At 45.9% G+C, this 27,291-nt stretch overlaps 1 long non-coding RNA gene across 1 annotated transcript; it reads left to right on the top strand.

Moving 5' to 3' along the window:
* Positions 1-977: 977 nt before the first annotated feature.
* LOC123926465 lies at positions 978-5,481 on the top strand. The gene is made up of 3 exons (XR_006815277.1): positions 978-1,073; positions 4,577-4,631; positions 5,397-5,481. It is a non-coding gene; the product is annotated as an uncharacterized LOC123926465 (long non-coding RNA).
* Positions 5,482-27,291: the final 21,810 nt, after the last annotated feature.

Raw genomic sequence — 27,291 nt, 5'->3', positions numbered from 1 at the left:
GGCCCTGAGGTGGCTTCCCAGAGGGAACGTTCTGGTACCTTAATTCTGGCGCAAGAAATAAAGACAATGTACAGCCCCATGGATATCGGTTGTCCTCAGTTGTCCTCAGGTGGCTTTCTCTCTACAGAGGTGGGTAGTCAACATTTTTTTTTTTAAAGATTTTATTTATATGAGTGAGAGGGAGAGAGAGAGAATAAGCTGGGGGATAGGAAGAGAGAAGCAGACTCCCTGCCGAGCAGGGAGCCCGACATGGGGCTGGACATCAGGCTGGACATGCGGCTTGACATGGGCTCGATCCTGGAAGTGAGCCAAAGGCTCACGACCTGAGCCAAAAGCAGACACTTAACCAACAGGGCCACCCAGGCGTCCCCTTGGGGTAGTCAACTCTCAACATAGCCCTATTTTCTAGTGAAGCATGGTGGAGCTCAAATACAGACTCACAATATTTACTGAGCCTCTGTGTTCCCTTCTGTAAAATGGGGGTTCATTTTACCATGGCAGTACTCTTACATAGGTTAGAAAAAATACATACCGAGAAAGAGAGATCTCACTTCACTCAGTGTGTGGTGTGTTAAGTTCTCAGTGAAAGGTAGTTATGATGATTAAAATTCGTAACACTATGTGAATTCTCCCGGGTCAGGGAAAACTAGCCTTGGCAGAACCTGAACTTTACAGATATTTGCAAAGTTACTCTGCCGTCAGAACATGTTTGCTCAGTTATGATCGTCTCCTCCCTCTTTATCTATAAATACACAGACACTGTAGATATTTATAGAGTAATAGGTATATAAAATCATTTGTGCAAGTTGTAACTGACTGTGTAATTATTGAATAAACAGTGGATGAAAGGGAAATGTGAGGTTTTGAAAGCTGGCTTTAATTCTCATTTTATCTTATATTCATTACCGGTGATGATTTTTGAGACATCCATTTTCCCTTGAGCAGCATCGAATGAGAATGTCATTTCATTTGCATTGCAGGGTAAACAGACAGAAAACCGGAGGCAGCAACTGGCTTGGACACTTCCACAATACGCGGGTCATGGTTGGAAGCTGTGTGCGCCTTCACACCCCGTAAGTCTTTTTGAAGTTTGCCATAGAACATGTAATACTTACAACGTACCCGACACTGTCTCGAGCACTCATGCAATCGCTCTACATTTATAGAATTCTGCAATTGCCTTCCGCAAGCTTTGTCAAATGCCTACTGTGTGCCGGGCACTGGGACACAAGGAGGAATTGTCATCAACGCTGGATTGCCCAGTGTGCAGACTCGACACACACTTGCAAGTCCGGAAAAGCAAGGCCACCAACCACCACAATCCTTCCTTGTCTTCCGGAGGAGACAACCCGATAATTCAGAAAAGTTATTTTAAATTTCAACATATGCATGCTTTTGTCACTGAGAAACTCAACTCAATTTTTTATTCTAGTTTGACTTTTTTAATGTTAATTTTCATGTGGGGGCAGGTCCTGAGATAATATGGATTATTGTTCAGAAAATACTCCTCCCCCACTCCTGCTTTGGGTAGAATATACTTCCCTGCACCACTGACATTGGACTTGGCCATGTGCTTTTGTTGGCCAATAGGCTGTTAGCAAGCTTGATTCCAGCCACGCCCTACAGTGCATTTGTGCGGTGGGTCACGCCCTTCTGCACTCCAACATTGGCATGAGGAGCGTAGGTCTGTTCATCCAGGGAAGATGCAAAATGCCTGGGGCAGATCGGGTTGTGACCCACAACTGAAAGCCCAGCCCAGCGCAGTCTACATCCTCTGAACACCACCAACTTACAGAGATGTTTTTGTGGGATGAAGTAGTTACTGTTTTAAACCATTGAGTTCAGGAATCATTTGTTACATGGTATTATTGCGGCAATAGTGGGCTGATGTAGGCCCTATAATACTTACAGGTCTTTTTTTTTTTTTAAGATTTATTTATTTATTTGACAGAGATCACAAGCAGGTAGAAAGGCAGGCAGAGAGAGAGAAAGAGAGGAGAAAGCAGGCTCCCAGCTGAGCAGAGAGCCCGATGCGAGGCTCAATCCCAGGACCATGGATCATGACCCGAGCCGAAGGCAGAGGCTTTAACCCACTGAACCACCCAGGCGCCCATACCTACAGGTCTTAATCTGACCATGGGCATACGGATACAGTTACTAAATTGCAGGGGTTGGGGGGTGGGGAGCAAATTTAATTTTTTTCTTTTAAGATTTTATTTATTTATTTGACAGACAGAGATCACAGAGAGGCAGGCAGAGAGAGAGGTAGGGAAGCAGGCTCCCTGCTGAGCAGAGAGCTGGATGCGGGGCTTGATCCCAGGACACTGGGATCGTGACCTGAGCGGAAGGCAGAGGCTTTAACCCACTGAGCCACCCAGGCGCCCCAGCAAACTTAATTTTAAAAGGTCCTTCAAACACTTGCCTCCCTGATTTGACTTTGTTATGTAAATTGAGGTCAATTATAGCCTTTCATGCACTAAATGAAATTTGAGGCCCATAAGGTTTAAATAAAGCACCATGTGGTTGAGGAATAAAAGAGGTATAAGGCGCTCATTTATTTATTCGGCACTAGATAAAGCCTTTATTCCACAAACACTTTGTCCAAAGAGATGGTTCCCTCGTTAAAGAGATGCTCATTGAGCTCATGGGTACTAGACCTTGTAGAGGCAGTATCCAGTCCAGTGCTCCCCACAGGCCAAGCCTTGTTCTTAGGGCTTTACCTACATCAGTTTATTTAACCCTCAGTGCTTAATGTCACAGTTACTGTGGTCATCTCCAAATGACAGATAAGAAATATAAGGACCCAAGAGGGTAAATGACTTCTCCAAGCTTCCATGACTTGTAAGTTACATATCTGGGATTCAAACCCAGGCTCTCTGATTTCAGAGCCCACACATGCTTACCCGCCATGGTAAGACATATCTAGTTTTTGCTGAAGGGAATTCATTGAGTGTAAAAGGGGCAGCGACTATTTAACAAGAAGAGGAATCAGTCATACAAACCACGGGCAGAACCAGGATGGAAAAGAATAGGAAACTGTGTTAAAGAACAACAGAGAGGACCTGTTTTGGAGGCCAGAGAAGGCTTCTCTAGGTAGGTGAAGTTATCTGAAGGATGAAAACAATCAGACAAAAAGTGGCTGGGAGAGAGAAGAATGTTCTGGGCAGAAAGAACAGCAGGGTTGTTCTGAGGCAATACACAGTGTGGCATGTATTAGGGACTGAAAAATGGCCAATGCTTTAATGAAGTTGAAAGTCAAGTGTGTCTCTTACTCATTGCCATGGGACAGGGGTTAGTCAACAGAGTTTTTGTGAAGTGCTTAATAGTAATTATTTTAGGCTTTATAGGCTATAGTTACTCAACTATGACATTATGGTGCAAAAAACCGTACACGTTAAGTAAACAGAGGAGAATGGTTGTATTCCAATTAATGTTTATGTGACATTGACATTTGAATTTCCTTGTGTCAGTTCGACAAGCAGTAAGTATGTGTGAGGAGACACACAGGATGTTTCTATTTAGTGCATTTCCGACATTTCATGTTGAAGTTATTATGGAATATTATGGAAATATGATGATATTTGATGCATCTTGACCTTGGAACTCTGGTGAGTTTTCTGCCTAAGAGAACATAGGTCACCCTGGTAAGAACAAGAGATGATTTCAATAAAAGTAATGACAAGCTCTTGGCTTATTTCATTGTTGTATGAGGATTCTCCAGCAAAACAGAAACAGTAGAATATATATGTGTAGGGAGAGATTCATTATAAGGAATTGGTTCACACAGCTGGGGAGAGTGTAAAGTCTCCCGATTTGTCATCTGCAAGCTGGAGATCCGGGAGAGGTGGTGTGATTCAGCCTGAGCTCAGAGGCCTGAGCCCCAGGAGCACGGGGAGCAGGAAAAGTCAGGCAGGAAGAGCCAAATTCTGCCTTCCTCTGCCTTCCTGTTCTGTTCAGGCTCTCCGCAGATTAGATGATGCCCGACCACACTGGGGAAAGGCAAGGTGCTTTCCTGAATCTGTGGATTCAAATTTCATCTGGAAACACCCTCCCAGACACACCCAGAAATAAAGTTTAACCAAATATCTGAGGACCCCATGATGTAGTCACGTTGATGTAAAATTAACATAGAGGAGTAAATGATATATGATCCTGGCGGGGGGAGGGGTGGGGGAGGGTGGAACCCATATGCTTGCTAAAATACTGCATTGACAACAGTAACAAACAATGCACCTTCCATCCTTACAAAGGAAAGCAACCACGAACTGTTCAGCGCTATGGTCATTCAAGGAGTATTTGAGCCTTATCCCTTCCCAAGAAAGCTTGTTTGTCCTGAAATCTTAAAGAGGGCATATATGAAAGAAAATTAACAGATGTTTTCCCAAATTGGACCTAGTACCTCTAAAAATTTACATCACCTAACTAGGGATGAGTAGAGAAGCCAGAAGAAACGTTTCAAATTGACAATAATAATAATAGCATTTTTCAGCTTAAAAAATTTTGTCATTTGTACTATTGTCTTTTATGCCAATTAAGTATTACCTTTTATAACTAACTTTGGATTTTTTTTATTAAGGAAAGCCCCCAAACTGCAAAATCTTCAAGGCCTGCAATCCTGGAACCGGCTCTGAGTAAGTACCTACTGTATGCGCCAAGCGTATCTTGATGCTAGAAACAGAGCACTGAACAGAACAGACAGCAGTGGTTTTAAAATATGTCCCTGAATTCCATGAGTTCATTGCCACTCCCTTGCTTCAAAAGGCAGAGGCTGTTTCCTTTCGCTTTGAGTGTAGGCTGGACCTGGTGACTTGTTTCTGGGGAGTGGAATATTGTGCAAGTGACATCGCGTGGCATTTAAGACCAGTCATAAAATACACTGCTGTTTCCCTCGCGTTCCTTCTGGAAGCAAGCTGCTGTGTTCTGAGAGCGCTCCAGCGGCATTATGGAAAAGCCCACACCGTGAGGAGTGAAGGCCTCCAGCCCATAGCCATGCGTGTGCACCTTCTTAAAAGGAGATAATCCAACTGTATTGAGTCGAGCCTTGAGATGTTGGCAGTTTGGGCCAACTCTTCACTGCTTGTAAGAGGCCCCGTGCCAGAACCATCCATTCGAACTGTTACCAGTGATCCTTGACCTCAGACACTGGATGAGATGAGAAAGTTGTGAAGTTGCTACATTTGGGGGCAATTTGTTACACAGCGGACAATCATAATACGCTGACAAAACCCTGGCTTTAGGTCTCTCATGTTCTGAAGTTCATCTAACAGCCATTGAATAATGTTTTTTGAGAGAATGGTGAATGACGGTAAGCTAAAGAAACGTATCAAATTATCATTAACTGTTCGTTCACTTATCAAATATTCACTGAGCGGCCCGTATGTTTATCCGCATTCTAGGCATCAACTAGAACAATAAACAAGAAAGATGGGACAACCCTCCCCTCGTGGAGCTTCCAGTCCGGTAGAAAAAAGCAAGTTTTTGCCCTGTGTCTGATACTTACTCACCGCAGGACTCTGAAATCAAGTTTCCCTCTCCCAGATATGTGCATTATCTCATTAAATTCTTGCACCTGTCCCTGCCTCTGCCCCATAACCATGCTACAGCCTTCCCCAGGCTCCCTTGCAACACGGCAATACGACACAATTCAAGCCAGTACAGCAAAGGCAGGAGATTGGGGTGTCAGGAAGGTTTGTGTCTTAGGAAGGAAAAGATGTCCCTAGTTCCACTGTCTTCATTTCCCGACTGGAGAGAGCTGTGGGTTATACACCCTGTAAGCATCAAGTAGGGTTGAGATGGAGACACCCGGGTGGCTCAACCGGTTAAGCGTCTGCCTTTGGCCATGATCTCTGGGTCCTGGGATTTAGCCCTGCATTAGGCTCCCTGCTCAATGGGGGGTCTGCTTTTCCCTCTTCTTCTGTCCCTCCCCCCACTTCATGCATTCTCTCTGGAGCCCTCTCTCTCTCTCTCTGTCTCAAATAAGTAAAATCTTAAAAAGAAGAAGGAGGAGGAGGAGAAAGGAGAAGAAGGAAGAGGGAGGAGAGAGCTGTGTAGCTCTGACATTCTTAAGCCATTGAAGCATTACAGTAACTGCCTGCCTGCCTCTGGATTTCCTTTTAAGTGAGAGAAAAAAAATAGCCTGTTCATTGAAGTCTCTGTTGGGTTATTGTTGGCAGTAGCTACTTATAAGCTAAGAGCATTCCCAACTGACTCAATGAAATTTAAGTGGAGAACCAAGGTCACAAAGGCAATGAATGGAGCAATCAGAAATTAAAACCATATTTATGAATGCCTGGATCTATATCTTCATCACGATGCTATACCATCATCATGGTTTGTATCAAGGAAAAGAAGAAGAAGAAAAGAAGAAACCATAGCAAATGTATTTATCTAGTTTCCCTGATTTTATCCAGAGTAACAAGGCTATTTTATATTGTCTTAAACCACAGGACATTAAATCTACATTTCAATGTTAACAAATACTTAATTGCAAATTTAGGGGAGGTCATGGACAGTACCAAGGAATTCCTTGATATTGACGATATTGTTGGAAATGTGCTAAGCATGGATACATCTCTGAGAGGCGTTAATAAAACTAGAGCCCATTCCTTGAGGGTCCCTTCTACAAAATATTTATGGGGCACTTATAATGTGCCTCGTGATTTAATTCCAGGATCTCACTTGGTGCCTCTGTCACCCAACAAGGTGAGCCCAGGCACCCCATTTTACAGTTCAGAGAGGTTCAGTTGCTGGTGCAGAATGATCCAGCTCACGGTAGGCTCGGGACTGAGCTCAGCTCTGCTGCAGTCTGGGGCCTGGACCATTGACTGTCAGGGAGAGAGAAGTAAAATGTGTCTGTATGTGAGAATAGTGTAAGTGCTCCGGGGTATGGCCGCGGTTAGGATGGCTTACACATGAAGGAATAAAGTTTGGGAAATGCTCTGGCAGAAGGATATTGGAGTGAAATAAACATGGGTCAGTTTCTGCTCCAGCCCCACCAGGATGTGACGTTAGGCAAGTCTCATAATCTCCGGGAGTCTCCGTTTCTCACTCTGTAAAATGAGTATAATACTAACGCCAACCTCCCACTTGTTCTGAGGACCCAGTGGGGCAAAGGCGCTGGACTGCAGACGGGCTGTGAGAATATTCCAGGTTCTCACTTTGGTCATTGTTCCACACTTCTGTATGCAAAGGAGACAGTTTCCTTGTTTTGATCTGGGTATTTCTCAACAATTATGGACACTCTTCATACTAGAAGAAAAAAATATATGGTTATCCAGACAGCAAATCCTTTCTGCAAAAGCAATGTCCTGAATTTTGCTAAACACAATCTAGGTCAGTCTTGCCTGCCCACGGCATGGTACCAATGGGAAGAGAGCACAGTGAGGGCAGCAGGGAGAACAGAGGGTCTTGCTGCCCTGGCTCGAAGCTTCCTCTTGCCCCCCCCCCCCACCCGACCCCTGCCACTTCTTTCCTTCTTGTTCCCATCAATCTGGTTCTCCCTTCTCAGTCGTTTTCTCCAGTTACACAAGCACTTATTTTCATTTTGAGGTAGATCCCTGACCTCTCCCCTCTAGAGTAGTTTGGTTTAGAGAAGAGAGGCAAACACAATCGGGGACTTCCCATTTTTTCAAGAAAGACGTTGGAAAAAATGGCAGACCATGGCTCCCAGGGGTCCCCACTGCCTGGCAGCCATATCTCTGGGTAACGCTCTCCCTTCAAGTGGGGGCTGGCCGACTGACTTCTTAACACATGGAATACTGTGATGGGACGTCAGTTCCACGGTTAGGTTTCAAAGACCGTGACCTCCATCTTGCTAGCAGACTCTCTCTACTGTCCTCTCAGCTCTCCCATTCTGATGGAGCCAGTCGCCATGCTGGAAAGCCCAGGGGCAAGGAAATGCCCGTGGTCTTTGACCAACATCAAGAAAAGAACTGAAATCCTTAATCCAGGAACTTTTGAGGAACCACACCTTAACGATAGCTGCATGAGTTTGGACATTCCTGCTGAGCCTTCAGATGAGACCCTGAACTCACACCTTGAATGCAGGGTCCAGATTCTGACCCACAGAAACTGAGTGTTGTGCGATGAGTTGCTGTATTTCTTGTGTGTGGATAATTTGTTACACAGAAATAGATAACTAATACAGACCTACAGCAACACTCAATAACAAGTAGAGAGGAAGAAAGGAAAGAGCTGGAAGAGAATCTGGCATCTCCAGATTCTGGCCACCTTCTACCACCTCATACATAGGTGCCCCGAGGAAAGGCACTTCTTTTTCCTGCCTTGCTTCCTTCTTCTGCCAAATGAGAAGACCGAATTAGGGAATATAACTTTTCTGCCGTTTTTTCTCTTTTAAAATCTAATGATGTACAACCCTGGGCTCACATTCCAACTTGGCCGCAATCAGAAGGAGACAGACGCTGTCCTTATGAGATGGGGCACGGGGTTTCCGTTCCCCTCAGTCCTCACTTGAACCGCTTTACTCATTTACATCACCTGCCAGGCCCGGCGGGAGAGCCGGTGGATTCCTGAAGCAAGGGATCCCCGGTATTGGATTACTTCTTTTGATGAGCAGACTTGCAGAGGCCGAGCTGGGAAAAGACATACAAGAAGACACTTACAGGGGAAACTCATAGGAGGGGAGGATGGGGAGGAAGCCAGAGGAGGCTGGGAGAAGAGGCCGACCACACGCGGCTCTAATCCCTGCAGAGGAGAAAAGGAAGAAAGAACAGGTAGATGTTTTGCTTTGCCAAATCCCCATGTCTCCCCCAAATGAGCCGGCTTTCGTATCCCTGGGACGTGCAGTCGTAGGTAAGGAGCAACCTTAGGGAACGTGGATTTCACACAAATGCGGATGGATCCCAGAGGGCAACATCTGGGAACCTTGGTCAATCACAGTCCCCGCTGGGGGAGACACAAAAGGTATGATTTGGGGAATTCCGCAGCTCCTGAGCTTCCTGCTAGTCTAAAAATCCCCCCAAGTGTGGGTCCAAGGGGCAAATGTGGCCCACAGACGCATTTTGATGGGCTCGTGGTATTTAACAACATTAACTACAACGCTAAAGCCTCCATCTACGGAAGAAAAATTTAAGAAATTGGACATCATCCCATTTAAAACTTGTCCTCTGAGAAAGACACTGTTAACCAGGGGGAAAAAAGGCAAGTCACATAGTAAATGAAAAGTACTGGCAAATCATGTACCTGACAATTCACATATTTGCATCCAGAATGTGCATTTTAAAACCTCCAAAATTCAGTGATAAGGAAACAAATCACCCAATATTTTTTAAGTAAACTCTACACACATCCTGGGGCTCGAACTCACAACCCCACGATCTGCGTGTTCTACCAACCGAGTCAGCCAGCCCCTCCCAAAACACCCAATATTTTTAAATGGGCAAAAGATTTGAACAGACACGAATAAAGGAATAAATACTCGTGACAAGCAAATGAGAAGAATTTCCAATATCTTCAGTGTCCACAAGAGCCCCCCCACACACACATGTGAAAATGGCTAAAACTTTTTAAAAACTGATGAATATCCAGGACAAGCCTTCACAGAGCTGTTGTCAGGATTAAATAAAATAATGTGCGTGCGATGCTGGGCACAGAACGCCTCCTCAGTGCATGTATCATCAGAAGTTTCAAAAGAAAATTAAGAGCCAGTGTTTTGGAAGAGAAGGCTAGAAAGAAGAGAGAAGGACTTAAGTTTGAATAAAATGTCAATGGATAGGGGCGCCTGGGTGGCTCAGTGGGTTAAGCCGCTGCCTTCAGCTCGGGTCGTGATCTCGGGGTCCTGGGATCGAGTCCCACGTCGGGCTCTCTGCTCAATGGAGAGCCTGCTTCCCTTCTTCTCTCTCTTCCTGCCTCTCTTGTGATTTCTCTCTGTCAAATAATGGATAGACGTTCCTCTCAAAGGAATGAATTTCTCTTGCTGAAAATTTCAGCCACTACTAGTTCATCTGCCTCACTATTCAACCAGGAGATCGATGTGAAAATGACTTCGCATTTCCCAAACACCTGCTACTCCTCAAGTACTCGACACAGACTCTCACATTGCTAGCCTCGTGTGATAGATGAGGCTCAGAGAGGTCAGCCGCTTTCCCAAGACCACACAGCAAATGAATGGCAGATCCAGAATTCTCAAAAACTTTGTTCTCTTCTCCCTATGCAAGACAGCCTTCCAAACTGGGAAGAAGAGGAAGCAAGCAGGGTGATGTTCCTTCTTCAGGGGACATTTCTACTTCGTTTATCAGGCTTGCTGCACACACAAAGTCTCCCTCCCACCACCTTCCCACCTTCTGAGGTCCCTCCATTTTTATTCTTACCTCGGGTGCCTACCCAGCTTCCATGTTCCATGTTCCATGTTCCTCCCACCCGGTTATGCCAGAGTCAGCCAGGGTTACTCAGCATGCTTCTGCTTTGTACCCCCTGTACAAGGAAGCCTTGTAGACTTTGCAGACTTTGTATAAAGTTGTCTAACTACCCCCCCCCCCCGGAATAATACCACCGATCTACTGCGTATCTGCGTATGTATTGTAACATACACGTAAGCTTTATAACGGGAGTGAGATTTTGTGCCCCTTCCCCCAAGAGCCAGGTTGGCCCCCTGGGGGGCAGTTCTGCTTGGGAACGTGGGTGTGGGGGTGATGACCGAAGCAGGGACAGCAGCACAGTGTGGGGTCGGGCTCGGTTGGTGCCTGTTACTGCTGTAAGAGCTTCCTAGGCATTGATGGCAGCAGGTCTCCCTTGCAGGCTGGTCTCGGTTTACCCACAGTCAGAGAAGCAGCACAGCTCCTGACTCCTTCTGGAAAGTGGAACACGTTTGCCCTTCTAATGGCTCTTCCTCAATCTCTTTCCATCTTTGTCCACTTAAAGTCCAGATGCAGAAGTGATTCTAGGAAAGCCAAAACCACAGGAGGGTGTTGCCTTCTTTTCCAGGTGGCAAGATTACTCCTGATCGTCCCAAATTTCCTATCTTCCCAGCTTCTTGAAACTTGTTCTGAATTGTCTCTTTAATTTCAACACAGTCTTTCTTAGTCACTGTGTCCAGAGAAGCATTCGGGCTTTGAAAACCTCCTAAACCAACTCTTCTCTAGAAATTACAACTACTCTTCGTTCAGGTGCCGAGATCGAGTCTTTTCGGGCATGAGCAATGTCCTATTTTTGCAACACCTGCCATTTCACATGTGAGATGCTGGAGGCCCAGGGATGTCCGTTAATTCACCCCCGGTCACACGAGGAGAAGGGGTGGCCAACCCAGACTGCACACCCGGGCAGACCGGCTCCAAGTGTGTGCTGCTAACCACGATGAGAAGCCGCAGCTTAATTTCAGCATCTCACTTCCCTCAGAGTGGGGAGGAAACCGAAGATGGAAATTTTCAAAGAGGGAGGGAGCGTCTTTGTGTTTTATACAAGGTCATTCTCCCAGCCACCAGACGATGGTGCTGAGCAGTACCAGACATTTTTAGTGGTGCATCTGACAATGGATTAAGATTTGCTGCCCCCCCCCCCCCGCCCCGAGAAAGAGAGGGCACCTGGCTGGATCCGCCAGCAGAGCATGTGACTCTTGATCTCGAGGCTGTGAGTTCAAGCCCCCTGTTGGGCACAGAGCTTACCTTAAAAAAAAAAAAAAAAAAAAAAAAAAAAGCGGCAGCTTTCTACCCAGTCATCTACTGCTTTTAGTAAGATGTTTTTCTCTTCCTTCTCAATTCCTATATTATAAAATGATTCTGTCAAGGGAGAAACCTCCCAGTACAGACAAGGCTCCAAGAAGAAGAGCTCACCCTCTTCCACTTTGCCAGAGGTGTCCGGACTCTTTGGGCAAATTTGAATCATGAATCGCCTTTTCTAGGTTGCCCCGATGTGCTTTCCGCATAATGTTCTCCAGCCCGGTTTACATGGTATTAACCTTGAGTAGCTTCCTGTGTTCTTCTAGAATTCAGTGAACATTCTTTCAGTTTCTCTTCGTACTTGAGGAAGGAAAAAATGTACTTCTACAATGAAGTCTAGCATTGTTTCTCTATCACGTACACAATGTGTCTTCCTTGCCACGCTTTATATGAATATCTACTCTCCCCAGTCCAGCTTCTGATCAGTGTCCCATTCCCAGTTTCTGGGTAAGAAAGCGGGTCTCACAGAAATAAAGTGAGAGGTCTGAACACACAACCGGGTGTTGCGAAAGCAGAATTCAGTTCGCCTTTTGCTGGCCCACGGGCTTTTCAGTAACACCATTTTCCCACACGTGGCCAGTATATTCAGTAACACCATTTTCCCACACGTGGCCAGTATATTCAGTAACACCATTTTCCCACACGTGGCCATCCAAACTTTCTCTTTCAGGAAGTTTTGAAACTTCCAGCAAAAGCCCCAAACTTCCATTTCTAACCCAATAAATGCCCCCCCCCAATAATTCTTTTTCTACTTGACAGTTTCAGTCAATCCCTTTTTTTTCGTTCTTCGGGCTGGCAGGCAGACTTCCGGTTTCTGGTGAAGCACCCAGAGGCTCAGAAGTCGCCCCTCGGTCCTGCCAGCAAGGGAAAAGCTGAAGGAGCTGAGGAGTTAACAGCTCCTCTCAGATCTGCAAAAGAATTGAGGCCGCTATGAACCACCACCTCCAGACCTGGGGGGACAGATGCAGCTAGAGAAAATCACCACCTGCCAGAGCCTCACCTTTGCGGGGGGGGGGGAGCGGGGGGGGGTGGAAACGGTGCCCCAGTGTGGGGAAATCTCTGCTGGAACCGGTGAGTGGCCAGAGGTGGGGTGTGGACAGATCAGAAAATCAAACCCTCCAGGGGTTCCAGTCGGAAGAGACACATCTGCAAGTTTCATCTCCAAGAGCTTCTCCCAGGGAATATCAGAGAAAAGTCCCCCTTGTGCTTCCAGAAGGGGAAGGGGAAAGGAACAGGTCTGAAATACCCCAGAGCGTGGTCGTGTTCTTCTGCAGGAGGCCTGTCCTCAGGGGAAGCTGGTTAACCAGGGCCAAATGTGCTGGCGTTTTATCAGCCCTTTTGTAGGGGAAGGAAGACACCCAACTCCAGCCCCTTCTAGCCGTCCTGGGCCAACCACGGAGAGGGGCAGTAGTGAAGTTCACAGTGAGACACAGGCTCACGACCAGGCTGAGACCTGATCCCAGGAGGAAAGGACACTTCCCCTCCCCTCCCTCCACGTCACTAAAGGCCTAATTATAGCAGTTCCTTCTACTTGTCACATTATGTCAGTAAAAAAATATATAATAAAATAAATAAAGTACAAGGCATATATAAAAGGGAAACAGAAACAAAAAAACAGTTTAAAGAAACAGATCAAGCCACAGAACCACACTCAGACCTGGCAGGGCAGCTGGGATGATCAGAGCAGGAATTTAACTCTGTAATTAAGTGCTAAGAGCTCTAATGAATAAAGCAGACAGCGTGTGAGAACAGGTGGGCAGTGGGAGCAGAGAGATGGGAATTCTAAAGAACCAGAAAGAAATACTCGTGATAAAACCGTGTCACAAAAAGGAAGAATGCTTCTGACTGGCTGACTTACTAGTAGATCGGAGAAGACAGAATTTCTGAGTATGAGGGTATTTTCCACAGAAACCATGAAAACTGAAAAGCAAGGAGAACAAAGACTGGGGGGGGGGGGGAGCAGAACAGAATATCCAAGGACTGTGGCACAATTAGAAAAGGTGTAACCCACAGAGTGGGACCATCAGAGGAGAAGAAAGAAAGGCACAGACTCTGAATGTCCCCCAGCTAATGCCTTACACCAAACCACAGATCCAGGAAGCTCAGGTAGATGAAGCAGAAAGGAATGCCCCCGTCCCCAAAACTACCTCTAGGCATATCCTATTTAAATTGAAGAAAATCCAATAGGAAGAGAAAATCCCGAAAGAAGTCAGAGGGAAAACCCCTTTCATATAGGGGGGCAAAGATGTTAACGACATCTGACTCCTTAGAAGCCAAGAGCACGGAGCAGAGTAGAATGAAGTAGATTTCCTTCCAAGGGGAAGGAGAAATTTAAAAAAAAAAAAAAAAAACTTCATCCAACAAAAATCGAGAGGATTTGTTGCCAGTACATCTGCCTTGCAAGAAATATTAAAAGAGGACGCCTGGATGGCTCAGTTGAGTAAACATCTGCCTTTGGCTCAGGTCGTGATCCCAGGGTCCTGGGATCAAGTCCCGCCTTGGGCTCCCAGCTCAGGAGAGAGTCTGCTGCTCCCTCTCCCTCTGCTGCTCTCCTTCCTCGTGCGCACACTCTCTCTCTCTCCCTTGTTCTCCCTCAAATAAATAAAATATTTTTTAAAAAAGAAATGTTAAAAGATATTCTTCAGCTTTGGATGAAGGTGGGCAAAAGCACAAACTTGGGATTACACGATAAACAGGTGCTTAGGGATGTGAGGACCGCAGGACGTCCGTCGTTAGCCACCGTGTGGTGTATTCCAACACTGTTAAGAGAGTAGACGCGAAGAGTTCGCATTGGAAGAAAAAAATTTTCTTCTTCCCTTTTTTTCGGTGTTAGATGAAAGGATGGAGGTTAACAAACGTACTGTCATCATTTCATAATATATGAAAGTCAAATCATTATTCTGCATACCTCAATAGAACTGGAAGAAAAGTCCTTTAGAGAGAAGGAAAATAATACAGGTGAGAAGCTTGGATCTGTATAAAGAAAAGCAGAGCATCAGAGATGGAAACAGTGAAGGTAAAAGAAAAATCGATATTTTTTTTATTCTTCAGTGATCTCACAGATGACAGCGTACTCAAATAATAATCACAACAATGTATTCAACTACATCTTTTTGTGTGTACATATGTATGCTTACGTGCAAGGGAAAAGGCAGCAATGACGCAAGGAACGAGGGTTTTGTGAGCACAGTTGACCCTTGAACAACATGAGGGTCAAGACTCCAGCCCACTCAGCGAGACACCTCCAAAACTTAACTATTTCTGATTCACCCAAAATGTAACTATTAATAGCCCACTGTTAACCACAGGCCTGGCCAATAACACACAGTCAGTTAACACGTATTTCGTATCTTCTGTGCATTACATGCTGCTTTCTTACAATAAAGTATGCTAGAGAAAAGCAATTTATTAAGAAAATCATCAGGAAAATACGTTTGCAGTACCGTACTCTGTTGATCAAAAAACGCGTAACAGTTCAAACCTGTGTTGTTCAAGGTCAAAACGGTCCCTATCTGTGACAAAGCACAGTGTCATTTGAAAGTAAACTTGTATCCATTGAAAAGGTGTCTGTATATGTCTAGAAATGTGTATTGCAAATTCTGAGCCAGTTGCTAAAGGAAGTACCATAGCCACCAGCCAAAGGGGGTGTGCAGCCTGGGAAAACGCTACCCTCTCAGGATGAGAAAGAAATGGGCTCCAGACCCAGGCTGGTTGTGTGGGGCTGGGGGCAGCTGTGCTCGCTCAGGCCTCTCAGCCGGAAAGAAACAAGACTTTTACTTCCTCAAGCGGCTGCACCTGGCGCCCTTGGCCTTCCCTCCAGCTGCAGAGCGGGGCCAGCCAGCAAGTCAGCACCCCGGCCGCTTTCTGACCTCTGGGACTTCTGCAGAGCGCTTGCGGCTTGCTGTTTACTTACCTGTTGACTTGGATGCCCACAGCTTCTCCAAACTGGATTTCGAAGATAAAGGCCATGGGTGTCTGTCTTTCCACCCATGTGTCCCCATGCCTGACACAGTGCTTGGTCCAGTTTTACAGGAGTGAAAACAGGTGCAGGAAAGATGAGGGGAAAGAAGGAAGGAAGGAAGGAAGGAAGGAAGGAAGGAAGGAAGGAAGGAAGGAAGGGAGGAAGGAAGGAAAAAGGGAGGGAAGGAGGGAAGGAGAAAGGAGAAACTTTGAATGATGGAGACAGCACGCAGCCCAAGAGGAAGTGAGAAAAACATTCAATAAGGAGCTCCTGGAAAAAATTCTTGGTGTCAGAAGTCCAGCCTCATTCCCGCCCACCCTTGGTGTGTAAACTCCAGGAAGAAGACAAGCAGCTCGTAGGGAAGGAGCCCCACTCAGTCAACCCACTGCTGAGCTCTTTTCAACATCTCCCTCCTCCAAAATGGAGCTAATTTTAAAATCAAAAGACAACCTGTCAGAGTTCATTTTTCGGACTTTTCTTTTTTTTTTTTTTCAGACTTTTCTTTATTTTTTTTTAAGATTTTTTTTTTTATTTATTTGACAGACAGAGATCACAAGTAGGCCGAAAGGCAGGCAGACAGAGAGAGAGGAAGAGAAGCAGGCTCCCCGTGGAGCAGAGAGCACGATGCGGGGCTCGATCCCAGGACCCTGAGATCATGACCTGAGCTGAAGGCAGAGTCTTTAACCCACGGAGCCACCCAGGCACCCCACAGACTTTTCTTTAAAAAAGGCATCACTGAGGGGCGCCTGGGTGGCTCAGTCAGTTAAGCAAGCCACGCTAGATTTTTGGCTGAGGTCATGTTCCCCGGGGTCCTGGGATGGAGCTCCATGTCGGGCTCCCCGCTCAGTTGGGAGTCTGCTTGCCTCCCTCTCTCTCTGCCCCTCCCCCTGCTTGTGTGTGTGCTCTCTCTCTCAAATAAATAAATAAATCTTTTTTAAAAAGAAAAAGGCCTCACTGAATGTGTTGAGCCCAGAGGGGGCAATGGCAGCCATTGACATGGAGGCCACGCGGCTCTCTCCTTCTCAAGCGCTGCCAGCTGGGGGCGGCAGGGGACCCAGTGGGAGCCAGTCTTCCTGCCAGGCCACTTATTCAGGAGCTCGCTGTTGTTTTGGTTTAGCTTTTTGGTTTTACACATGGCGCACGTTAGCCGTAACAGTAGGCTGACCCACAGACGGCTGCCATGCTTACTGTCTGAAAGCTGAATACCAGCAATGTCGTGTGGGTCACTCTAATATGTCCTACCAGGTCCCCAGAAGCCTCTGGGCTTGCACTTTCGCCAGCCTCCACTTGCTTCCGTTCCTCAAGTGGGCAGAAGAGCACTGGCTTCCGGTGCTTGGAGGATGCTGTTCCCCCACTCACACTCTCCGTCTGGCCACCGGGGACTTACCACCAGGTTTCGCTGGAGATGGTGCTTCCTCTGAAAATGTCACTTGAGCCTTCAAGGTCCAGGCTGGCATGCCCTCTGAATTCTCCAAAATGGCCGTCTTCTCCTAATAATAATAATTAAAATATTAATAAGGACTAATACTCTGAACTTACTGTGTGTCAATACCAGCCACTCTTCTCCTATGTCTAATATGTTAGAAGTAAGATGTCTCTTAACCACAGCTGACAATGATCCAAGGCTACCCCTCTGCATGGGGTGTGATGGTGCAATGGGCCTACCCTTCCATCCCTTCTCAACAGCGCTGTGCCGTATACACTATTATTCCCTCCATTTTACAGATGAGAAAAACTGAGGCACAGAGTTGTATGGTGACCAACTCGAGCCTGTTCAGTCAGGTAGTGGCAGTGTTGGGATTTGAACCCCTTCTATCTGTCTCCAGAGCCTTGGACTTGGCCACACATGCTTCTGTGTTATCACTGGAATCATTTCCCACCCTCTTTCTTCCCTATTGGACCAAAAATCCTTCAAAGGCAGGCCAGTGTAATGCAGACCCAAGGTACATATGCAGTACCTGTTCAGTGCTATCTGGCACAAAGAAGATGCCAAAGAATGAAACAGTATGCCGTGCCAGGTGCATTTCTTGTTTACTGGACTTAATGGAAGGAAGAGAAAGTAAGAATGCATTGCCAAAATATCAAGACGTGTGTGGTCTTTTTATGTATTTTATTTATCTATTCATTCATTCATTCATTCATTTTATTATTATTATTTTATTTGGAGGGGCAGGGGCACAGAGAGTAGGAGAGAGAGAGTCTTCAGCAGGATCCATGACCAGCACAGAGCCGATGCGGGGCTCCGATCTCACAGCACTGAGATCATGACCTGAGCCCACATCAGGAGTAGGACGCTTAACAGATTGCACCACCCAGATGCCCCAAGGGATGTGTGATCTTTTTAAAAATGGTATGAACCATTGCTCATTAGGCCACTCAAGAACTGATTTAAAGGAGAGAACATAAAACTAAGAGGAGCAACACCAAGTAGAGATGGGACTTGAATGAGTCCATTCAGAGGGGCATGTGGGCAGAGTCACCATGGGATACCCTGCTGACTTTTCCCAGCAAAATGAGTGCAGTAGTAGAATAAATGTCCAAGGTGACCTTTTTTGCATTTTGGTATTCTTAGAGAAGTAGGCAAGAGGAAAATGCTAGGAAAAAGAGAAAACGAAGACACTGCCGCATGTGGAAAACATCTAATATACAAACCTTGGGGTAAGTAGTGGTGGTCTTTATAATTTTAATATTCATGTGCCATTTCATTGGCTATTCACTGTGTACTTAGCATGTGCTTAGCCAATATAACAAAGTCACTAATTGCCTGGAGATTATATCCTAGAGCGACACATTCCAATATGGCAGCCAAAAGACTGATGTGGCCACAGAGAACCTGAAATGGTTCATCACATTGAGGTGTGCTGTGAGACACCAGATTTTGAAGACATGGTCCAAAAAATGATTATAAAAATATCTCATTAATAATCATTTCGTAGGGACACCTGGGTGGCTCAGTTGGTTAAGCGGCTGCCTACGGCTCAGGTCATGATCCCAGGACCCTGGGATCGAGTCCCATGTTGGGCTCCCTGCTCAGCGGGGAGCCTGCTTCTCCTTCTCACTTCGCCTGCTGCTCCCTCTGCTTTTGCTCAATCTCTCCAGCAAATGAATAAATAAAAGCTTTAAAGAAAAAAAGAAAAGCCACGATCATTTCATAGTGATCTGACATTGACATGATAATGACACATTGGGTTTAATAAAACATACTATGATAATTAACTTCGTTTGTTTCTTTTTACCTTTTTGATGGGGTTCCTAAAAAAACTTTTCCTTTCACATGTGGCTTGCATTGTATTTCTCTTGGGTGGTGCTGTTCTAGAAGTTTCTATGCTAGTAGATAAATACCTCTGTATCAATATAATACCTTTTATTGATGAATGCTTTGAAGGGAAACAAAGCAGGGCAAGAAAATGGGGAGAGATGGGAGGGGGCCCCTGGCAGTGTTTCACAGAAGTTGTTCATGGGAGGTCTTTCTGAGGAAGTAAAATTTGATTATCCTAAGAAGTAGATAAATCTTGATTTCTAAAAAAAACTGCTTAGAGCTTGTTCCTTCATTGCCTTGTCGGCCAACACATTGCCTAAGTACTCACAGGGAAACTGTGGGAGTGAAAATGGTTGAAATACATTGTACTTCCTTGTGTGATCATCTTCTGGACTTAGGAGCCAGGAATAATGGTTTTCTCCTATCAACAGCCAGCAAATGATCAGAGAACAATCTTATTTAGGCACAAGTAATAAAGATCTTGCAAATAGGTTTTCTCTTCCCTGCAGCCATTTGCAACCCTATCGTCCATTTTTATTTAATTCTGATAAGACCCATGTCCGATGATGGGGGGCTGGGGCGGGAACACAGCAGAGCTTCATGTCCCTCGGGGTCTAGTCCAATTCCAAACAATAATTGTGTTTCCTGGATCTACAGGATAAATGCACCATCGTGGCAATTCTGTTTAAAATGAGCGGAGACTCCTGACAAATCTCCCGTGGTAAGAACATCGCTCGTGCTGGTACAGGGTAACTCGAGCGCCTCTCCAAAGTATAGTATAAAAACTTAAGCCCGGATTAGAGAGTTCTGCCCCCGGGAAATGAAAGTAAACAAAAACTGAAGCCAGGGAGCTGTTGAAACGATAAAATGTAGTTGAACTTTGATCATCGGGAAGCCCTTAAAATGTCAGGTGTGCTCAGTCAGAGAGCTGTTTATTAGGTGGTGGATTCCATCAGAGACAGTCGCCACGGGGTCACGGCGTTTTAATTAAACTTGACCATGCACACAATGTTTGATAGTAGAACAATGAGATGTTGTACACGATTCAAGGGCTGTACTTAGTAGATTCAAATCCAATACAATAAATCATTTCGGTGCTTTTGCTTTCATATTTAGGGAGCCCTAGGTACACTGCAGATCACGCTGTGTTGTTGACACAAGCCCACACACTAAAACCTTGATGTAGACCAGATCCCTGAGCTGTGGGAAACGGGGCCGTGTCTACCACTTAGGAAAGAATTCTACTGTATTTGTTTTATTCCTAGATCTTGGCCGTACTTGAATCAAAGACTCTGTCTCTTCTTATCCCCTGAAAGAGAAGAAAAGGAAAGACAACGAGCATTTCCTTTGTTTTCTAAAATTATTTCCAGTTATTCCCAGCAATTCTCAAAAAAAAAAAAAAAAAAATACAAGTGTGGCCAGTGGCTTAATGGTCAGCTCCTGAGACTGACTCATGCCTATGAGACATTATTTAGGGAGGCATTACCTAAGGGAGCCCTGGGAAAGAATTTTGTTCTAGTTACTAATATGTTATGCTTTTATAAAAATAAGGTTGTGGCCAGAGTTCTCAGATATCCTTGAATAAGAGGAATGATTCGGGATATTATGTCTGCTTGTTGTCATCTCAAAACCGAAAAGCAGTCGGAATGACCAGCTCCATGCTCCGTGGGTGGACAGCCACGCATGCTCGAGGTTGCATTTCAAGAAGCAGAAGCGACTCCTTCCTGTCCCCATTCCGCACACTGACTCCCAATCCATGCGTCTGCAGAGGTCCCCACATAGAGGATTGGCTCTGGGGTCCTCAGCCCTCCGATCTAAATGGCAGTATCAGTAAAGGACGCAGAAACAAACATTCAGAGAAGAAGGCGTAGCCAAATTTATTAGGAAGGAAATAGGTCCTTAGGACAAAACAAAACAGAAACTGTTAGAAGAGGTAGAGAGGACCCTAGGAATATGCCCAGCTTGAAAGCCTTCCTTCAGCTTCCCTGCTTCCTTAATTTCCAGCTGTAGAAATATGCCGAGGGGGAAAACCTAGTAAGTGTAGGAAGAGTGTTATTTTGACTCCCAGGCTGTAGATGGGGGTGGGGAGTGGGACGGGAATGTGGGTCCTCCCTAACTACAGCAGAAAGACTTTTTGCTGTATCCGTTCCCAGACTGTAAACATTCAGAGACTCCTCGCCAAACACATAATAAAAATTTCCTCCCTCTCTCTCTTCCTCTCCCTCTCTCAATCTCTCTCTGATTTCCTGTAGTTTGTACTATTCACATGTAAATCACGATGAGTATTAGTGTGGTCTCCAACTTCAAAAATGCTGAATTTTCCCAGAAGTACCCAAAGCTTCCTGCTGAGAAGAAAGCACCTTTTAGGAGACATTTTACTGGCTGAGAAATGTATGTGTCCATTTCAGCAATTGTTCTGTTTGAAACAAGACTATGAAAAACAATCCAGTGATAGCGATCATAGGAGATGTCACCCAGGAAAAGCCTGTTTCTACAACAGAAAAGGAACAAACACAGAATTCTTAACCGAAAACTCCAAGGAGGGTCTTGCATAATAAATCATGAATCTAATCCAAAAGTCAAACAATGTTTGCTCCAAAAGGTGACACTCTGAAATTTTTCTACAACTGGTTTAAATCAAGAAGCAAATTTTCTCTCTTTCACTTGGGAAGTAAACACTGACTGTAAGTGTCTTTTAAGAGATGAATCATTTAGCCCCTACATCTGACATGGGATTAGGTCATTTGTTTGTTTCTGGGATATAGTCTACCCTTGACTACAACTGGGCTCCACGATTTGTTCAAACGTTTTCTGGCAATTTCTGATGTGTTCAGACAAAGACCAGAAGCTTAAATCCCACGGAATTAACCGGTTGGGTTATTACCAAGGTGGAACAGAGCCAGAAAGCTGAGAACATACCCACCATGCAGTGTTGGGACATAATGTCTGCCTTCATAAGGACAGTATCATTTCTAGGACTCTCACCACAGTTAGCTCAATGAGCTGGAAATGTTTTTGCCTCTCTTTCTTTCTTCCTGTCTTTCTTTCTTTACCAGGAACAGAAGAGATTAGTAATTAACCAGGTGAGCAATTTCTTTGCCTCTTGGAATATACTAGAAAATAAAAATAACTATCCTCTTTCTCATAACATTGACTTCTCTACATTAACCAACAAACTGAAAAGAGAGTGAGAAAGAGAACAAGAAGGAGAAAGAAGGAGGAGAGAAGGAAGGAAAGAAGGAAATGGAATAACATTATGATGCTTAACAGTTACAGAAGAAAAAACCTAGAAGTCACATCTGGGTGGACCATCCCCAACAATCAGAAATCGCCAAAGAGCTTCCATATTGAATTAATTGAAGGGTACGTTGAGGTCCTACCTCCCCTTTGCCTGACATTGACGGTTTACCCAGGACTCTCACCTACATTATTGATCAGTTTTTCTGGTATAATTAACCATCTTTCATACTGGAGGAAGCCAAAGATAAAAAAGACTAAATAATGAAAGGAAGATCCCACACCTAGCCTGAGAGTGAGCCAAAAGAAATCTTGCTCTTTTAGACTTAACTTACAGGTATCATCATGACACCAGAGGCTTTCTATTTCTTCTGGTTCTGCTCTGACATCGTATACACCTCGTATTGTCCCAGGGGTCCCCCAGTCTTGATGAACCCCTTCCCAAAATTACCCTGTGAAAGTTACAGCACCGTACTGCATTGTAATGACTGCAGTGGTTCGTGGTACAGTCACAGATCTCTACGGGTAGGTCCACCTCCTTCTGCTCTCAGGAAACACCTTGGAATGGGTTGTAGACCTATATGCCTAGTCAGCATCTCTTCCAATGGAAAACCACCCTCCCACCATAGAAGGTTTTCCCACAGTGCTGACCTTGCCCTCCAGAGGACATTTGGGAACATCTGGAGGCATTTTTGGATCATCATAAGGGGTGGAGGGGCTAGTAGGTAGGGGCAAGGGGTACTGCTAATCGTGCGGTGTGCACAGGACAGCCCCCACCACAAAGACATGCGAGGCCCAGTGTATCAGTGCTGCCAAGGATGAGAAACTTTGCTCCATGGGAGTCTTGCTCAAGTCCCATGTCCTGCAGGCCCGACCTCTCAACCCAACACCAAGGGTGGGCACGGGACCCAAGCCTGGCCGGGTGGGGGACCCCTCCACACAGGACTTTTACCCAGAGATATTGGAAAAAGTGTTCTCTATTCCTTTATGAAATTAAAACATGAAGGCCGGCAAAAACTCGGGTGTTGCCAAGCTGATAACAAAGACGGGGAGAGACAGCAGAACTAAGGTGGAGACTTTGTTTGAATGAAGCCTTACCTCCCTACCTCCCTACCTCTGAAGGTTTTGAGCTAAGCCTATCAATTCCATTTCTGTAGGGGGACTTGTTTAAAGAGGGTTGCTTAAGCTAGTCTCAGTTGGAATTCTACAACTTCCAAGCAAGGGTCTTGGCTAGTACAGAAGCTGGTGAGCGAGGGTGAGATCATTACAAGAGTACCTTCAATACGTCCGGATAGTTCTAAAAGCAGATCATTCGCCACTTCACTACTTCCTATTAGTAACAAAGAGCGCTGTGGCCCCTTAGCCAGAAGTAAAATCTCTTCCATGTATTTTTAAAATAAAGGACTACCTACCAGGATCACCCATCTACTGTTTCCTTTAGCTGAACAAGGAAGAAACAAAGCTCACGACCAAATCCAAGACCTAATACTTGAAATAAGAAGTTTAGATGCCGGTTTAATCCCAATGTCAGATTCTCAAGGGTCAAGGTAATCACGTGGTAGGCAACATTACGTTCCACAGGAGATGTCTCTGAGTGTTTGACTCATCTGGAACATTAGAAGTCTGGGTGTTACAAGAAAGCTCTTCCAGATGGCATTGCAAGGAACCTCCAATGGGATGGCTAAGAGACCTCTCACATGCAGCATGTGGAGAGGGAAACCCAGCAGGAGCAGAACAGACTCTCTTGAGTGGAAGAGGTGTTGCAGAGAGGCCTGGAGCCTGGAGCCGCCAGCGTGATACGGGAGAGAAGAATGCCCAGGGAGAACTCCAGAGGTCCACAAAGGACCCACCTGAGGCCTTCAGCTGAGTACTCATGGCACACACACACCAGAAGAAACTTCCTGAGGCTGCAGAAAGAACCATGGCTGGATTTCAGCCAACAGCACTGGTGCTCACACAGTCAGCCTGGACCACCTCACACGGTCAGCCTGGACCACCTCACGTGGTCAGACTGGACAACCTCACACAGTCAGACTGGACAACCTCACGTGGTCAGCCTGGACAACCTCAAACAGTCAGACTAGACAACCTCACATAGTCAGCCTGGACAACCTCACATGGCCAGCCTGGACAACCTCACACGGTCAGCCTGGACAACCTCACATAGTCAGACTGGACAACCTCACACGGTCAGACTGGACAACCTCACACGGTCAGACTGGACAACCTCACATAGTCAGCATGGACAACCTCACATGGTCAGACTGGACAACCTCACATAGTCAGCATGGACAACCTCACATGGCCAGCCTGGACAACCTCATGTGGTCAGCCTAGACAACCTCACATGGTCAGCCTGGACAACCTCACATAGTCAGCCTGGACAACCTCACATGGTCAGCCTGGACAACCTCACATAGTCAGCCTGGACAACCTCACATGGTCAGACTGGACAACCTCACATAGTCAGCCTGGACAACCTCACACGGTCAGCCTGGACAACCTCATATAGTCAGCCTGGACAACCTCACACGGTCAGCCTGGACAACCTCACACAGTCAGACTAGACAACCTCATGTGGTCAGCCTGGACAACCTCACATGGTCAGCCTGGACAACCTCACACGGTCAGACTAGACAACCTCACATGGTCAACCTGGATAACCTCACACAGTCAGACTAGACAACCTCATGTGGTCAGCCAGGACAACCTCAAACAGTCAGACTAGACAACCTCACATAGTCAGCCTGGACAACTTCAAGCAGTCAGCCAGGACAACCTCACACGATCAGACCGGACAACCTCACACAGTCAACATGGACAACCTCACAGTCAGACTATAGACCTCAGGCTACACAGGGCCCTTGGAGGGGGTCCTGCCTCCGTGGTGGGGCCAATGACGCCCAGGTGCAAAGTGCAGCTCTGGTCCCGTCTAACTAATCTTAAAAGCGAGACCTGAGAGGATCAAACCTTTCCTGGATAACTGAACTCACAGCCCCACGGGGCTCGTGACTCGGGCAGGACACCAGTGCAGAAGCGCTCCTCGTCCTTAGTGGCACTGAGCGGAGCTTGAGCCTATGAGGAACAAAGCTCGAGAATATTCACAGAAACGTGAAACATCCTGCAGCAAAGTGACAGGCACGTCTGGCCAACGGTAAGAAAGAGCATTAGTAGACGCCGAAGACGGAGGGGATGTGACCCAGCCGTTGCTGCGGGGCAGGAGACCAGCCCTGGAGGCCCAGAGAGCCATGAGAAGTAAGAATCCATTGATGTTTTCAACCACAAGTCTGGGGATGGTTTGCTAAACGACAAATAATTGAAGAAAAAAACTTTTTTTTAAAAGCATCTCCTGTCGCCTGGATGCTTAGACCAGCCTCCAGACCACTTTTCCTGATTCCGGTCTTCCCTCCCATAAATACCTCAATAGGACTCGGAGAGATTTTGTGATCTAAACCGGGTCATGGAAATCCTGTGCTCCCAGCCCTCCCATGGCTCATCATTTCCCAAGAGTAGATACAAAATCCCTACAACAACCTAGAAGGCCCTCCACGGCCTGCCTCTGCCTCTTCACCGCCCCGTCGTCCCCCCAACACACACACACACACACACACACACACACCTGCCGCCGGTTTAACCCCATCTCCAGGCTTCCCCTCTGGCTCCTCTGGACCGCCTGACTCCAAACACTTGAGTCTCATTCCCGTTCTTGGAACACGCCCCGCAGCTGGGGCCTCTTCTGGGATGATCTTCACGGGGGCTACACACCACCATCGACAGGTTTCCTTCTAGGGGGCCTCTCTGATGGCCTGTAGAAACAGGGGCCTTTCTCCTGTCCTCGCTAGCAGCCCCCTCCCCTCCAAATACTCCAGTGCTTCAGGTGACGCCATACCCACCCAATGTGCAATGTGTTTTTCTTATTCATTTGTTTGTCCCCGAGGACAAGGGCTTTATTAATTTTGAATCGTGCTATATATATATTTATCTCCCCAGCACCCACAACTGTCCATGCACTGTAGTAGGAAATCAATCACAATATTTGCTGGGTGGAATGAATGAAGAAGGAAGATGAAAGGAATGTTCAATGGATTGCTAGATGCAGGACAAGCTAACGCCAGGGGGGACATTTCCCATGGAGGTCCATACTCGGAGGTTAGAAGGACAACACTCCTGGTCAAGTTCTTGGCTTCCCACTGCGTCTCATCAGCGGCTCTAAAGGGCTTCATTTTTGTTAGATTTTTGTCATCTTCCATTTGCATCGACAGCCCTCCTTATCTGCCCACATCCACTTTTACCAGCAACTGACAGGTCGGAGAGCGTGCTCTCCCCAGGCTGGAGGCAAGATGCCATTTGCAAAGGCTGAAAAAGAAAGGAAGGAAAAGAAAATGCACCTCTGCACCTCCAATGGCCACCAAACCAAACCAAACAAAACCAAACCAAGCAGACATTTACACATGGACGATAGGGCAGTACACACAAGTTTCCAGGGTGCCCAACTATTTTAGGTCTATATCAGGTAGTTGGTTACTCAGGCTTGTTCAGTGTGTGATAATCCATGGATCTATATACCCTCATGATATAGACGCATTTCCAAAGGTATTTATGCATAATAAAAATTTTAAATAAGGTATACATGGTTCTCTTAATAATCTACTTTTTAGGGGTGCCTGAGTGGCTCAGTGAGTTAAAGCCTCTGCCTTCAGCTCAGGTCATGATCCCAGTGTCCTGGGATCCAGCCCCACATGAGGCTCTCTGTTCAGCAGGGCACCTGATTCCCCCTCTCTCTCTGCCTGCCTCTCTGCCTACTTCTGATCTCTGTCTGTCAAATAAATAAATAAATAAATCTTTAAAAAATTAATCTACTTTTTAAAATGACTTTATTTTTTTCTTATGTATTTATTTTAAGTAATCTACACCCAACATGGGGCTCAAACTCATAACCCCGAGACCAAGAGTCCCGTGTTCTGCCAACGAAGCCAGCCAGACATCCCTGTAAGTGGGTGTTTTAAAAGCCACGCTGGTGACAAACGGAAAACAACATAAATATTTCACGTTGGAGGAATAACGCATTATCGTCCCACCATAAAAGAGAACAGGACATAGGCCTAAGAGCGGGAGCAGTAGAAGTGTCTTTCGTGGCACGAAAAGTTGCTCATAATGTATCT

Source organism: Meles meles, chromosome 16 (assembly GCF_922984935.1).
Source record: "Meles meles chromosome 16, mMelMel3.1 paternal haplotype, whole genome shotgun sequence".
NCBI lineage: Eukaryota > Metazoa > Chordata > Mammalia > Carnivora > Mustelidae > Meles > Meles meles.
The sequence above is the reverse complement of the archived record's forward strand: the minus strand, read 5'-3'. Positions and strand labels throughout refer to the sequence as shown.